Raw genomic sequence first — 17,408 nt, 5'->3', positions numbered from 1 at the left:
GCAGGTTCAGACATTGTAAGAAAAGACTACTTCTATTTATTGAAGAATAAATCTCTTAAGCTTGTTTTACTCAGCATACTCACTCTTCTAGTTCAATAATTTATATCCCATTTCTATAGCCAAGAATCTAAATATTTCCATTTCTACGTACGATTTATGTCAAGCTATATCACATATCCTTAGAACTACTTATAAATTCAACTATATCCAATTTTACGGATAAACAGTTCTATTTGAGCATTACAAGAAATGTACAATCCTTTGATCAGCTGTGAAGGACTAGGTACAACATCTTAATATGAAACTAAAAGTCTGTTGTAAAAACTATAGCAAGACTTTTGTAGGAAGAAAACCATAGCACCACTCCTTCGGGGCGCCTAGATAGTGAAAAGCCAAGAAATGTGGCCTTTGGTTGAGGCTCATGATTACTAGAGGGCTTAGAGGAAAGTACTTAAAACTCATTGGCCGACTAATCTGCATTAACCAATATTTAAGTCATTACAAGACTAATGGAAGTTGACTTTGGCTTGGTAAGACATGCCTACATGCCAATTAGAAGGTGCAACATTGTAAGCTATAATGGTCTCATGATTTGTGTAGGAAGTGAGCTTGAAAGAAAGAGATTGTCCTGTAAGTGTTGCAAATGCTTGGTATGATACTCCCCAATTATGACTCATCTTCATCCGCCCTGTTTTGCTTCCCTTCACCCACATGCTTGCCACTTCACCCCCTCCGACGACGTTCATCACATATACCAATAACCAATAACTGTTTCCTTGGAATGCGAACCGGATCCCGCCTTTCTTAATGCAAGGTACCCTGCAATTACAAAGAAGTAACACCACATTAGAGATGCAAGAAATGATACAAGATTAGCTTAAATTGGATGCACAAAGTTCATATATAAAATAATTTCTTAAAGTTATATGACTCGAACCTTCAACCTACTGGGTTGATGATGGACATGTTCTATTACTAGAGCTACTCGTGCTTAAATTGATTCTTAACTCTTGATTTAGAGTTTCTTTTATATACTATTCAGTGTAATTTTACGTGTCGTAAGAGACATACCTGCGATACATAATGGGGACAATCACTACTAAAAAATGGTGTAATTCCGTCCGCTATTTCCGACCGAAATCGGTCGAAAATTGATAATTTCCGACTGATTTAAATTGGTCGGGAAAACGATGGTCGCAAACGTGTACCGACCGAAATCGGTCGAAAATAATTAAATATATATATTTTTTAATTTTTAAATTTCCGACCGAAATCGGTCGAAAACTATTAATTTTTTATTTATTTTTATTTTTAAATTTCCTACCGAAATCGGTCGGAAACTATTAATATTTTTTTTAATTTTTATTTTCCGACCAAATTCGGTCGGAAATTTTAAAAAATAATAATTGTATTTAATTAAATAATTTGTTGTAAATTGTAATAAATTGTTAATTTATTTTAAAAAATAAATATAAATTCATAATTTCCGACCAAATTCGATCGGAAATTTCAAAAAAATGGAGATTTTATTTTAAATTTTCGACCAAATTCGGTCGGAAATTTTGAATTTCTGAAAAATAAAAATAAGATTTCCAGTCGGTTATCAAACAGCACAAACCAAAACAGAAAATTAATAAATCGAACCGTACCAAATTTATTTCGATATGATATTAGTAAACATTTTTAAAACCAAAACCGAAAATACAATCTTTCAAAATCGTACCAAACCGATCAATGACCTCCCCTAGCGCCTTAGGAATGCTACAGTCGCTACACGTGAGCCTACAGACGCTCCGAAACAGAAGGTAGGACAGGTATGAACATGATCAAGATAGCGGAATGGAGGAGAATCTACTGAAGCTTCTCGGTCTCCAACTGCTCCTGGTCCGTTAATATTTTCACTTACTGGTGCATATGTTCTAGGATGGTACTGCCTCCACTTACATACTTAAGAGTCCATCACTGAAATAAAATTAAACATCACCTTCAGAATACCATTTACTAGGCTGCACAAAGCGATTCCATTTAATACAATAGAACAGGCTGGGGTACACATAAAAAGATGGGCTATTGAGGAGTGGGGTATTATAGGGACAATGTAACATTCATAAAAAGCACCATTTCAAGCAGAATGCACATAGTCATGGACAGAACAAAGATCGCATATTTACTCAGTTATGTGGGATTGCATTTCATCCACAAAAAAGTGCTCTAAATAGATTAAAATTTTAAATGGTGTTAATATGTTTTCACTCCAGAAACTACCATAATCACCATATATCTTACATTTCCTGATTTCTCCACATAGTCATGGACAGAACAAAAGTAAAAATTACCGACAAAAAAACAAGCAAAAAGGTTGCAAAAACTATCATATATGAAGGAAAAACGGATATTACTAGAATACTATATGAAGGACTTAATAGGAATTATGCACCCCATAAAAGTCCCCTTTTATGCTAATGTCAATTTAGAATAACATTTTCCTTTGCATAAAAAGGAAGTTAGAACGTCTCACAGTCATATTTTACCAAATTTCTATATTTGCAATAAAAATTTGAGTTTTCAAACAAATAGAAGTCACTTAAGGAACGTAAATCAGTAGCTAAATGGTAAATCTATGACACAAAATATTACCTTATGTATATAGCATCCTTGTATTGACAATGTCTTCCTATAGATGGTGTTACTATGTGTGTGCATGTATGTTCTTGAAACATTAATTGTTCTTTTATTCTTTCAAGCTGAGGAAACAAATCATATCAAAAGATTACATTCTCAGTAATTATTGATCAGCTAGCATTTTGCTTTTCTTCTAATATTCCAAACTAATTTGATATTTTTACATGTGCCGGTTTTAGAATAATATCATAATCAATTTATGAAACTAATTAAAAGCTTAAATCTTTGTAAAGCCAATCAACTATGATCTTAAAATAGAATTGAAAGAATATCGGAAGCGGGACTACGGGAGAACTTCAATTAGCTCTTGTATACACTAGCACATCCAAAATTTAGATATGGTGAATTTTGAGTTGAGAGAGCAAATTTTGAAATGTACATACAATAAATTTTTTTCTCACTTGTGTGTTTAGGGTTTCATATTACTGTCAGTGCCATAACCAGAAGTAAGCTTAAAAGAACAAGTCTATGAGCAACTTCAGATAACATGTACTACTACTCCTGCATTTTGACCAGTGTTTAAAAAAGCGCCCGCTTCATCGCTTTAAGCGAGAAGTGAGGCGAAGCGTGAAAGGCAGCGCTTCAGCAAGATGAAGCGACTCAGGTCAGTAAAAGCGACCGCTTCTCTGTAAAAAGCGAGAAGCGGGTAAAGCGAAGCGAAGAGATGAAGCGTTCGCTTCTCTATATTAAAATACCCAACCCTATTTTATTAAAAACAAGTTTTTTGGATTAAACACTGCTCTGGACTTCTTCAACAGCAGCGACTAGCGTTCTTCAACTTCCAACAGCAATGACTTCTTCTTCATCTACTTCTGATTTCTGAAAGAATCTCAAATCATCAAAAAAGGTTGTTTTTCTTCTTCAACTTCAAGACTTCAAGACTTCAACAGGTATGTTCTGAACTACTACTACTTCTTCTTCTTCTTCTTCTTCTTCTTCTTATTCTTTTTCCTTTTCTTTCTAAACGTCCAAAAAGCGGCGAAATGCTGGCGAATTTTTTCCAGAATTTTACTGCCCAATTTTTCTAGAATTTTACTGCCCAATTTTTCAGTTATTAACAGAGAATTCCTCTGATTTTTTATATCCTTTATTCTTAGTTCTTATTGCCTTTCTTATGTGTTATGTAGTTGTTCTTTTAATGGCGCCAAAAGAAGATAGGAAAGACCCGGCTTGGGCTTACTCTGAAAGAGTTTGCGAGACCAATAAGATGGCAATTAGATGTATTTTTTGTGACAAGATTTCAAATGGAGGAATCTATCGTCAAAAAGCGCATCTAATCGGTGGTGATCCAAATGTGGCATCTTGTCCTAAGTTCCATCGCATGTGAGGGAAGATTTGAAAGCATTCCTTCATAAAAAGAGAGAGTTAAAGACTCAAATGATTCATGAACAAGAACTGTATAATCTTTGATGACGATGATGAAACGGAAGAAGGTGACGATGCTTTGTCGCTTCCACCAAAATTACAAAAGCGGGGAAGGATGCAACCAATGTCTTCTAGTTGTGGATCTACTGGCAAGACCAAAGGTCCTATGGATTGTTACTTCTCGCAAAAATCTGGAGATAAGGAAGGAAAAAGTGGTAATCCTCAAATTGATGCCAAAGCGATTTTGAGGGATCGTGCAATTACAATGTTTGCGCGGTGGATGTATGATGCAGGTCTTCCTTTTAATTGTGTTAATTATATCGACATTTTTTCTGCTTTTATTGAGGCCGTAGGCCAATATGGTCCAGGAATGAAGCCTCCAACATATCATGAAGTTAGAGGGCCATATCTAAAAAAAGAGGTGGCAGAGGTGAACAAAATCGTGGAGGAGCACAAAGTAGAATGGAACAAGTTTGGTTGTTCCATTATGATGGATAAGTGGACGGCGAGAAATGAAAAAATGATCATCAATATCTTGGTGAATTCTCCTAAGGGAAGCCTATTTCTTGAGTCCGTTGATGCAAGAGATTCTTCGACTGATTCAACCAAAATGTATGTGTGTATGTGTGTGTATATAATATATATATACTAAGTGTATAATATATAAGCTATATTCGATATAACATTAGCTCACTAGTGGGATTTCACTGGATTGTTGTTGTTGTTGTTGTTGTATATATAGTATAGTATAATATATATACTAAGTGTATAGTATATAAGCTATATTCGATATAACATTAGCTATATTAAGATGTGTATATATATTATACTATACTATATATATCTTTTATATATATATATATATATATATATATATATATATATATATACACACACACACACACACACACACATACATAGATATAGGACATAGTGTCCATATAAAAGTAATTTTAAAACACACACACACACACAAATATATATATATCAAATAAGTATTAAATATTTTTTATTTAAAAGCTATTTATTATTTACACACACACACACAAATATTAATAAATTTATATTTTAATTATTTTAAAATCGTTTTCCCGACCGAAATTGGTCGGAACTATTGAATTATAAATTATTTCGGTTGGTTAATTAAATATATATAATTGTTTTCTTGGGAGGGAATTAATTATTTCAAACTTTCCAACCGATTGCGGTCGGATATTTGGAAATATTTTAATAAATAATTATTTTTATACATTATATACAAGTATGACCAAATATTTGATCAATTTTCGACCGAATCCGGTCGGAAATTTGAAAATATTTTAATAAATAATTATTTTTGTACATTATATACAAGTATGACCAAATATTTAACCAATTTCCAACTGAATTCGGTCAGAAATTTGAAAATATTTTAATAAATATTTATTTTTGTATATTATATACAAGTATGACCAAATATTTGACCAATTTCCGACCGAATTCGGTCAAAAATTTGAAAATATTTTAATAAATAATTATTTTTGTATATTATATACAAGTATGACCAAATATTTAACCAATTTCTAACTGAATTCGGTCAGAAATTTGAAAATGTTTTAATAAATAATTATTTTTGTACATTATATACAAGTATGACCAAATATTTGACCAATTTCCGACCGAATTCGGTCAAAAATTTGAAAATACTTTAATAAATATTTATTTTTGTACATTATATACAAGCATGACCAAATATTTGACCAATTTCCAACCGAAATCGGTCGAAATATTTATTTTTTTGCTGTCAGAAAATTTTTGTTGACTTTTGCGACCAAATACTCTTATTTTCGAGCAATTTCGGTCGATTTTTTTTCCGGCCGATTTCGGTCGAAAAGCCTTGGACGGAAATCACCTGATTTCTAGTAGTGAATGCCAGCTTTCCATTGGGCAATCTTCATGAAAGTAGGTTTAGCCATGTCAAAGTGCTGACGTGGTGGGTTGCACCAGCCACCATGGTTGGAGTTTTGGGCCCAATTGGGTGGGCAGAGATTTGTGGTTGTAATTGTCACGACCCAATTTCACCTATACGTCGTGATGGTGCCCAACACTACAGTTAGGCAAGCCAACTAATAAGTCAATCGTACATTGGTTAAACTTTTATTCCAAGAAAATAATAAAATACCAACTTCTATCAATGTGTGCCAAGACCCGGTGTCACAAATGCATGAGCATCTAGTAGATTATACAAAACTCTAAATACTGTCTGAAATAAAATAGACAGAATATAAATATAAGAAGAGACACTGGTAGCTGCAGAACGGCTCAGAAAGGCAGCTCACCACTATGCCTCGGGATGACGTGGGTATGTGATGATAGGTCCTCCACTAGTACTTGTCTCAGATCCTGCACAAAAAGTGCAGCAAGTGTAGTATGAGTACATAAACAACGTGTACCCAGTAAGTATCAAGCCTAATCTCGAAGTGGTAGAGACGGGGTGGCCGACTTTGACACTCACTATGGGTCAATAATAATAACTGAAATAAAACTCGGATATTTAAATCAGCATGATTTACAAAATAATTACAATAATTTATTTAATCAGCGGAAATAATTAAATTCCTTCAAATGTAACAATTCTCAATATATTAATTAAATTCTCTCAATTCAAATAATTTCTAATTTATTAATTAAATCTCATTTACAGGAGTAACAATTAATTCTTAAACAAGCAAGAATAATAATTCATTAAATTCCAAGGATTTTTCAATTTACTAATTAGCTTCACAAGCTGAAATAAATTATTAAAGCATCGTGTAATTATTATTATTATTAAGCACGATTTCTGTCGAGGACGTACGGCCCGATCCAGAGTGTCGTGTACACTGCCGAGGGACGTGCGGCGCGATCCATAGATGCATCTATCCTGCCGAGGCGTTCGGCCCGCTCCACAAGAAAGGAGGACATTTTTTTATGTGCCTCCGGAAGGAGAGTATATTTATTATAAGGTAAATTCGGGAGGAGAATAATTTTTTTTAATAATTAATTAATTTAAACAAACAATCAAGCCTATGAGATTTCCATCCTTTAATATCTTTATCTAACAATTCACAATATATTCATATAGATATCAATTAATATAAATAAATCAAAGAATACAATTTACACAAGTAAGGCATGCTTTGAGTCCTAAACTACCCGGACTTTAGCATTAATAGTAACTACGCACGGACTCTCGTCACCTCGTGCGTACGTAGACCCCCACAATTAGCAACAATTATTTAATTTTAATCACCTATGAGGTAATTTCCCCCTTACAAGATTAGACAATAGACTTACCTTGTCTTGCTCCAATTTAATCCACTATAAGGCCTTTTCCACGATTATCTAACTCCGTCTGGTTCGAATCTAGCCAAAATAATTCAATACAATCACTAAATATTATAGGAATCAATTCTATAAGAAAATACTACATTTTAAAGAAAAGATCCCGAAATTAATTAAAAATTCGCCTGTGGGGCCCACATCTCGGAATCCGACGAAAGTTATGAAATCCGACAACCTATTCAATTACGAGTCCAACCATACCAGTTTCACTCAAATCCAACTCCGAATCGATACCGAAATCTCAAAATTTCGTTTCTATGAGATTTCTAAACTTTTTTAAATTTCAATCTCAAAACACTAATTAAATTGTGAAAACAATGATATACTTGTATATGAAGACCAAATCCGAGTTAGAATCACTTACCCCAATATTTTTCCCTTGAAAATCTGCCAAAAGTCATCTCTACTCAAGCTCAAGTTCGTCAAAAATGGCAAATGGGACGAATGCCCTCTTTTTATAAAACTGCCTAGCAACCTTCGGAACTGGTCCTCGAACTGGGCTTCGATCGCGGCTTCGATCACAGGCTCGAGCCTGGACCTCGGTCATGGCCTCGATCAGGGCATCGAGGTTGTGCTTTCGATCAGGGCATCGAGCATGGGCCTTCGATCAGGGCATCGAGCTTGGACCTTCGATCAGGGCATCAAGTTTGGGTCTCGATCCTAGCCCTCGAGCCTTACCTTCGATCATGCCCTCGAGCCTTGCCTTCGATCATGGCCCTCGAGCTGGACCTTCGATCATGGCCCTCGAGTTGGACCTTCGATCATGGCTTCAAACCCTGGGTTCGATACCTGGGCTCGATATCTGGCTCGATATCTGGGCTCGATATCTGGCTCGATATCTGGGCTCGATCACCGCCCAGAATGTCCAACAGAAGAGGAAAAATTGCAGCAGCTTTTTAACTCAAATTTTTGATCCGTTAACCATCCGAAACTCACCCGAGGCTCTCGGGACCTCAACCAAATATACTAAAAAAGTCCTAAAACATCATACGAACTTAGTCAAACCTCTAAATCACATCAAACAACGCTAAAACCATGAATTATACCCCAATTCCAAGCTTAATGAAACTAAGAGTTTTCAACTTCTACATTCAATGTCGGAACCTATCAAATCAACTCCGATTGACCTCAAATTTTACACACAAGTCATAAATTATATAACGGAGCTATAAAAATTTTCGGAACTGGATTCCGACTCCGGTATCAAAAAGTCAACTCATCGGTCAAACTTCCAAACTTAAATTCTTGTTTTTAGCCATTTCAAGCCTAATTTAACTACGGACTTCCAAATAAAATTCCAAACACGCTCCTAAGTCCAAAATCACCATACGGGGCTGTTGGAATCATCAAAATTCTATTCCGGGATCGTTTTCACAAAATGTTGACCGAAGTCAAACTTAGCACTTTAAGGCCAACTTAAGGAACCAAATGTTCCGGTTTCACCCCAAACACTTCCAAATCCCGAACCAACCATCCCCGTAAGTCACAAATAATTACAAGCACCTACGAAAAGTTTTATTTTTAGGGAATGGGGTTCTAGAAGTTAAAATGACCGGTTGGGTCATTACATTCTCCACCTCTTAAACAAACGTTCGTCCTCGAATGGGTTTTGAATTGTACCTGGAGTGCTGAATAAGTGTGGATATCTGCTCCGCATGTCTTCCTCGGCCTCCCAAGTCGCTTCCTCGACTGGTTGGCCCCTTCACTGGACTTTTACTGCAGAAATCCTCTTAGACCTCAACTGGCGAATCTGTTTATCAACAATGGCAATTGGTTCCTCTTCATAACCCAATCTATTATCTAGCTGAACTGTGCTGAAGTCTAACACACGTGATAGGTCGGCATGATACTTCCGGAGCATAGATACGTGAAAAATTGGATGAACTCCCGATAGGCTGGGAGACAATGCAAGCTCATAAGCAACCTCCCCAACTCGTTTCAACACCTCAAATGGGCCTATAAACCTTGGGCTCAACTTGCTCTTCTTCCCGAATCTCAAAATTCCCTTCATCGGCGAAATCTTCAAGAGAACTTTTTCACCTGCCATAAATGATATATCACGTGCTTTCTGATCTGCATAACTCTTTTTCTGGACTGTGCTGTACGAAGTCGCTCCTGAATCAACTTTACCTTTTCCAAGGCATCCTTTACCAAATCAGTACCATATAACTTAGCCTCACCTGGCTCAAACCATCCGATAGGTGAACGACATCGCCGACCATATAAAGCCTCAAATGGAGCCATCTCGATGCTGGATTGGTAACTGTTATTATAAGCAAACTCGGCCAAAGGCAGAATGCGATCCCACTGACCTCCAAAATCAATCACACATGCCCTGAGCATATCCTCCAAAATCTGAATTGTCCTCTCTGACTGTACATCGGTCTGCGGATGAAAGGTTGTGCTGAGCTCTACACGGGTCCCCAACTCACTCTGTACTGCTCTCCAGAAATGTGAAGTAAACTGGGGGCCTCTATCTGATATGATGGAAATTGGCACACCGTGCAACCGAACTATCTCCTGAATATAAATCTGGGCTAACCTCTCTGAAGTATACGTAGTCACAACAGGAATAAAATGTACCGACTTAGTCAACCTGTAAACAATCACCCAAACTGCATCAAACTTCCTCAAGGTCCGCGGGAATCCAACTACAAAATCCATAGTAATTCGTTCCCATTTCCACTCTGGTATGGTCATCTGCTGAAGTAGGCCACCTGGACTCTGGTGCTCATATTTAACTTGCTGGCAATTTAGACACCGAGCTACATACTCAACTATTTCCTTTTTCATTCGTCGCCACCAATAATGTTGCCTCAAGTCACGATACATCTTCGTAGCACCTGGATGAATAGAATATTGAGAATTGTGTGCCTCCTCCAGGATCTTTTTCCTCAGTTCATCCATATTAGGAACACACAGACGGTCCTGGAGTCGTAGAACACCATATTCACCTATAGTGACTTCCTTGGCACCACCTTGTAGTACCGTTTCACGAAGAACCACCAGGTGTGGGTCATCATACTGGCGAGCCTTGATCTGTTCAAATAGTGAAGATTGGGCCACAACACATGCAAGAACTCGGCTGGGCTCTGAAATATCCAGCCTCACAAGTCTGTTAGCCAAGGACTGAATATCTGAGGCTAATGGCCTTTCCTCTGCTGAAATGAAAGCCAAACTACCCATACTCTCCGCCTTTCTGCTCAAGGCATCTGAAACCACATTTGCTTTGCCCGGATGATACAGGATAGTAATATCATAATCTTTTAGTAACTCCAACCATCTGCGTTGCCTCAAATTTAGGTCCCTCTGCTTGAACAAATGCTGCAAACTGCGATGATCAGTGTAAACTTCACAAGACACCCCATAAAGATAATGCCTCCAAATCTTAAGAGCGTGAACAATCGCAGCTAACTCCAAATCAAGTACCGGATAATTCTTTTCGTGGGGCTTCAGCTGACGTGAAGCATATGCAATAACTTGCCCTTCCTACATCAATACACAACCCAAGCCAACGCGCGAAGCGTCGCAATACACTGTATACATCCCCGAACCGGAAAGGCAACACTAACACTGATGTTGTAGTCAATGATGTCTTGAGCTTCTGAAAGCTCACCTCACAATCATCGGACCATCGGAATGGAGCACCCTTCTGGGTTAATTTGGTCAAAGGTGCTGCAATAGATGAAAAATCTTCCACGAACTGACGATAATAACCTGCCAAACCCAGAAAACTCTTGATCTCCGTCGCCGAAATGGGACAATACCAATTCTGAACTGCCTCAATCTTTTTGGGATCAACTTTAATACCTTCGCCCGATACAATATGTCCCAAAAATGCAACAGACTCTAGCCAAAACTCACATTTAGAGAACTTAGCATATAGCTTTTGTTCTCGCAATGTCTGAAGCACTACTCTCATATGCTGCTCATGCTCCTCCTTACTACGTGAGTAGATCAAAATGTCATCAATGAAGACAATGACAAATGAGTCAACATATGGCCTGAATACCCTGTTCATCAGATCCATAAATGCTGCCGGGACATTAGTTAAACCAAAAGACATTACCAGAAACTCATAATGACCATATCTAGTACGGAAAGCAGTCTTCGGAACATCCGAATCCCGAATCTTCAGCTGATGGTACCCCGACCTCAAGTCGATCTTAGAGAATACCCTAGCACCCTGCAACTGGTCAAATAGATCATCAATACGCGGCAACGGGTACTTGTTCTTAATAGTGACTTTGTTCAATTGGCGATAATCAATACACATCCGCATTGTTCCATCCTTCTTTTTCACAAATAATACTGGTGCACCCCAAGGCGATACACTCGGTCTAACAAACCCTTTGGCTAGTAACTCTTCAAGTTGTTCTTTCAATTCTTTCAGAGCCATGCGATACCGTGGGATAGATATAGGCTGGGTATCTGAAGCCAAGTCAATACAGAAATCAATATCACGATCAGGTGGTATACCTGGAAGATCTGACGGAAATACATCGGGGAACTCCCGAACTACAGGCACTGAATCAATAGCTGGAGTCTCTGCAGTAGTATCCCGAACATAGGCTAGATAAGCCAAACAACCCTTCTCAACCATGTGTTGAGCCTTTATAAAAGAAATAACTCGATTAAATGAACTAACAGGCGAACCCTTCCACTCCAGCTTAGGCAATGCTGGAATAGCCAAGGTAACAATCTTGGCATGACAATCTAGAATAACATGATATGGAGATAACCAGTCCATGCCCAGAATAATTTCAAAATCGGTTATCTCAAGCAATAGGAGATCTGCTCTAGTTTCATAACCACAGAATGTAATAATACAGGACCGGTAAATCCGGTTCACAACAACAAAACCGTCCACAGGAGTGGACACATAAACAGGAGTACTCAAGGACTCACGAGAAACACCCAGGAATGGAGCAAATAGAGATGACACATATGAATACGTAGATCTTGGATCAAATAATACTGAGGCATCTTTGCCACAAACAGAAATAATACCTGTAATCACGGCATCTGAGGCCTCTGCATCTGGTCTAGCCGGAAAAGCATAGAACTGAGCTGGAGCGCCAACTGGCTGGCCTCCGCCTAGCTGACATCCACCCTTAGGACGGCCCCTACCCACCTGTCCTCCACCTCTGGGTGGTCGGACTACAGGTAGAGCAACTGGTCCGGTAAGCATAGGATGCTGACCCTACTGTACTGGTCTACCTCGAAGCCTGGGGCACAACCTCCGCATGTGACTGGGATCCCCGCACTCGTAACAATTCTTCGGTGCGATGGGTTGCTGACTAAGTGTCTGGCCCTGGGGACCTGAATACCCACTGGGAGGACCCTGAATAGCTGGTGGGCGGTAAGAACTCTATGGGATAGCACTGAGATAAGGTCGCACTGGAGCACCTCGAGGAGGTGGTGGTGCTGGATATGGGGGTCTGCTGGACTGTCCCCTCACGAACTGACCTGTGCCCCCGGACGGAGCACCTCTGAACTCTCCAGAGTACCTGAACCTCTTATCTCTCATAATCTGCTCTCGGTTCCGCTGACGTACACCCTCAATCCTCCGGGCTATCTCCACAACTCGCTCATAAGAAGTACCCATCTTAATCTCTCGAGCCATAGTGGCCTGAATACCAGTATGTAAACCGGCTACAAACCTTCGCACTCTCTCCGCCTCAGTAGGGAGTATCATTAGTGCATGGCGAGATAATTCAGAAAACCTTGCCTCATAATCAGTCACTGACATCTGACCCTGCTGGAGCTGCTCAAACTGAAACCGCAACTCTTCCCTCTGGGAGGGTGGAATATACCTGTCCAAGAAGATACGGGTGAACCTGTCCCAAGTCATGGGAGGAGAATCTGCTGGTCTGCCAAGAGCATAAGACTGCCACCATCTACGGGCTCTACCCTCTAGCTGAAAAGTAGCGAAATCAACCCCATGGGATTCCAATATCCTCATGTTGTACAGTCTATCCTTGCAACGATCAATGAAATCTTGTGGATCCTCATGTCGCTCACCCCCGAAGACAGGAGGATGTAGTCTAGTCCATCTGTCCAATAGTTTCTGAGGATCGGCGGCTACAGCTGGCCTGGGCTCAGGTGTAGCTGCTGCCACTGGCTGGACTCCACCCACGGGTAGTGCACCGTGGGTCTGATATACAGCAGCTTCCTGTCCATGAGCCTGCACGGTAGGGGTCTGTGCTCCCCCGCCCGCCTGAAATGTGGCTGGGTTTGCCGGAAATAAACCGGCCTGAGTCATATTGTCCATGAATCGCAACTTACTACCCATGACATCCTGAAATTCCGGTGCAGATGTGAAGTCCACCGGAGCTGGCTCTGCCATAGGCACCTCACCCTGCTCCTCAATAATGGGATTCTCTGCTGGATCCACTGGCGGCATAACCGGAATAGTCCTGGGACATCCTCGTCCTCTACCACGGGCTGGAGCCCTCCCTCGGCCTCTGCCTCGGCCTCTAGCAACTGGGGGAGTAGCTCTTCCGTGGTCTGAAATCGCATTAGAGCGTGTTCTCACCATCTATGAGAGAATAAGAGAAGGATATTTAGTACTACATCAATTGCACGATGGAATATGAAGAAAGGTAGTTTCCTAACATCATATAGCCTCTCGAAGATAAGTACAGACATCTCCGTACCGATCCGCAAGACTCTATTAGGTCTGCTCATAACTTGTGAGACCTACGTGAACCAAGTGCTTTGATACCATGTTGTCACGACCCAATTTCACCTATAGGTCGTGATGGCGCCCAACACTACAGCTAGGTAAGCCAACTAATAAGTCAATCGTACATTGGTTAAACTTTTATTCCAAGAAAATAATAAAATACCAACTTCTACCAATATGTGCCAAGACCCGGTGTCACAAGTGCATGAGCATCTAGTAGATTATACAAAACTCTAAATACTGTCTGAAATGAAATAGACAGAATATAAATATAAGAAGAGACACTGGTAGCTGCAGAACGGCTCATAAATGCAGCTCACCACTATGCCTCGGGATGACGTGGGTATGTGATGATAGGTCCTTCACTAGTACCTGTCTCAGATCCTGCACAAAAAGTGCAGCAAGTATAGTATGAGTACGTAAACAACGTGTACCCAGTAAGTGTCAAGCCTAATCTCGAAGTGATAGAGACGAGGTGGCCGACTTTGACACTCACTATGGGTCAATAATAATAACTGAAATAAAACTAGGATATTTAAATCAGCATGATTTACAAAAAAATTACAATAATTTATTTAATCAGCGGAAATAATCAAATTCCTTCAAATGTAACAATTCTCAATATATTAATTAAATTCTTTCAATTCAAATAATTTCTAATTTATCAATTAAATCTCATTTACAGGAGCAACAATTAATTCCTAAACAAGCAAGAATAATAATTCATTAAATTCCAAGGATTTTTCAATTTACTAATTAGCTTCACAAGCTGAAATAAATTATTAAAGCATCGTGTAATCATTATTATTATTATTATGTACGATTTCTGTCGAGGACGTACGGCCCGATCCAGAGTATCGTGTACACTACCGAGGGACGTGCGGCGCGATCCATAGATGCATCGATCCTGCCGAGGCGTTCGGCCCGCTCCACAAGAAAGGAGGACATTTTCTTATGTGCCTCCGGAAGGAGAGTATATTTATTATAAGGTAAATTCGGGAGGAGAACAATTTCTTTTAACAATTAATTGATTTAAACAAACAATCAAGCCTATGAGATTTCCATCCTTTAATATCTTTATCTAACAATTCACAATATATTCATATAGATATCAATTAATATAAATAAATCAAAGAATACAATTTACACAAGTAAGGCATGCTTTGAGTCCTAAACTACCCGGACTTTAGCATTAATAGTAGCTACGCACGGACTCTCGTCACCTCGTGCGTACGTAGCCCCCCACAATTAGCAACAATTATTTAATTTTAATCACCTATGAGGTAATTTCCCCCTCACAAGATTAGACAAGAGACTTACCTCGTCTTGCTCCAATTTAATCCACTATAAAGCCTTTTCCACGATTATCCAACTCCGTCTGGTTCGAATCTAGACAAAATAATTCGATACAATCACTAAATATTATAGGAATCAATTCTATAAGAAAATACTACATTTTTAAGAAAAGATCCCGAAATTAATTAAAATTTCGCCCGCAGAGCCCACATCTCGGAATCCGGCGAAAGTTATGAAATCCGACAACCCATTCAATTACGAGTCCAACCATACCAGTTTCACTCAAATCCGACTCCGAATCGATACCGAAATCTCAAAATTTCGTCTCTATGAGATTTCTAAACTTTTCTAAATTTCAATCTCAAAACACTAATTAAATTGTGAAAACAATGATATACTTGTATATGTAGACCAAATCCGAGTTAGAATCACTTACCCCAATGTTTTCCCTTGAAAATCTGCCAAAAGTCGTCTCTACTCAAGCTCAAGTTCGTCAAAAATGGCAAATGGGACGAATGCCCTCTTTTTATAAAACTGCCCAGCAACCTTCGGAACTGGTCCTCGAACTGGGCCTCGATCGCAGCTTCGATCACAGGCTCGAGCCTTGACCTCGGTCATGGCCTCGATCAGGGCATCGAGGTTGTGCCTTCGATCAGGGCATCGAGCATGGGCCTTCGATCAGGGCATCGAGTATGGGCCTTTGATCAGGGCATCGAGGTTGGGCCTTCGATCAGGGTATCGAGCTTGGGCCTTCGATCAGGGCATCGAGCTTGGGCCTTCGATCAGGACATCGATCTTGTGTCTCGATCCTAGCCCTCGAGCCTTACCTTCGATCATGCCCTCGAGCCTTGCCTTCGATCATGGCCCTCGAGTTGGACCTTCAATCATGGCCCTCGAGTTGGACCTTCGATCATGGCTTCGATACACTAGCTCGAGCCTGTACCTCGTCAACCCCGGGCTCGATACCTGGGCTCGATATCTGGGCTCGATCACCGCCCAGAATGTCCAACAGAAGAGGAAAAATTGCAGCAGCTTTTTAACTCAAATTTTTTATCCGTTAATCATCCGAAACTCACCCGAGGCCCTCAGGACCTCAACCAAATATACCAACAAGTCCTAAAACATCATACAAACTTAGTCGAACCTCTAAATCACATCAAACAATGCTAAAACCATGAATCATACCCCAATGCAAGCTTAATAAAACTAAGAGTTTTCAACTTCTACATTCAATGTCGGAACCTATCAAATCAACTCCGATTGACCTCAAATTTTACACACAAGTCATAAATTACATAACGGAGCTATGAAAATTTTCAAAACTGGATTTCGACTCCGGTATCAAAAAGTCAACTCATCGGTCAAACTTCCAAACTTAAATTCTTATTTTTAGCCATTTCAAGCCTAATTTAACTACAGACTTCCAAATAAAATTCCGAACACGCTCCTAAGTCCAAAATCACCATACGGAGCTGTTGGAATCATCAAAATTTTATTCCGGGGTCGTTTTCATAAAATATTGACCGAAGTCAAACTTAGCACTTTAAGGCCAACTTAAGGAACCAAATGTTCCGGTTTCACCCCAAACACTTTCAAATCCCGAATCAACCATCCCCACAAGTCACAAATTATTACAAGCACCTACAAAAAGTTTTATTTTTAGAAAACGGGGTTCTAGAAGTTAAAATGATCGGTTGGGTCATTACAGTAATTGTGGTAAATCCTTTGTAGAAATATTTAGACTTCACACACTGTATGTGGAAGCATTGCCCACATGTATATCCATTGCTAATGTATATCCACACTTCAGACAATTTTGTTATGTCTTAATTGACTTGTAACTAGGGGTATTTATAAAAAATCGAAAAATCGAACCAAACCGAAAACCGAACCAAACTGACCAAAAAAACCGATACTTTTTAGGTTTTGTGATGACCCAAAATATCATCTTTAAATCTAATAATTAATTTTGTGTTCCAAGACCTCAAAAAATACTATTTATCATTCCTCGACT

The 17,408-nt window shown here is 39.2% G+C and overlaps 1 pseudogene; it reads right to left on the bottom strand.

Moving 5' to 3' along the window:
* Positions 1–506: 506 nt before the first annotated feature.
* Positions 507–17,180, bottom strand: LOC107818615 (expansin-A7-like; annotated as a pseudogene).
* Between the last annotated feature and the right edge of the window lie 228 nt (positions 17,181–17,408).

The sequence above is a fragment of the Nicotiana tabacum genome, chromosome 23 (genome assembly GCF_000715075.1).
Source record: "Nicotiana tabacum cultivar K326 chromosome 23, ASM71507v2, whole genome shotgun sequence".
Classification (NCBI taxonomy): Eukaryota; Viridiplantae; Streptophyta; class Magnoliopsida; order Solanales; family Solanaceae; genus Nicotiana; species Nicotiana tabacum.
The sequence above is the reverse complement of the archived record's forward strand: the minus strand, read 5'-3'. Positions and strand labels throughout refer to the sequence as shown.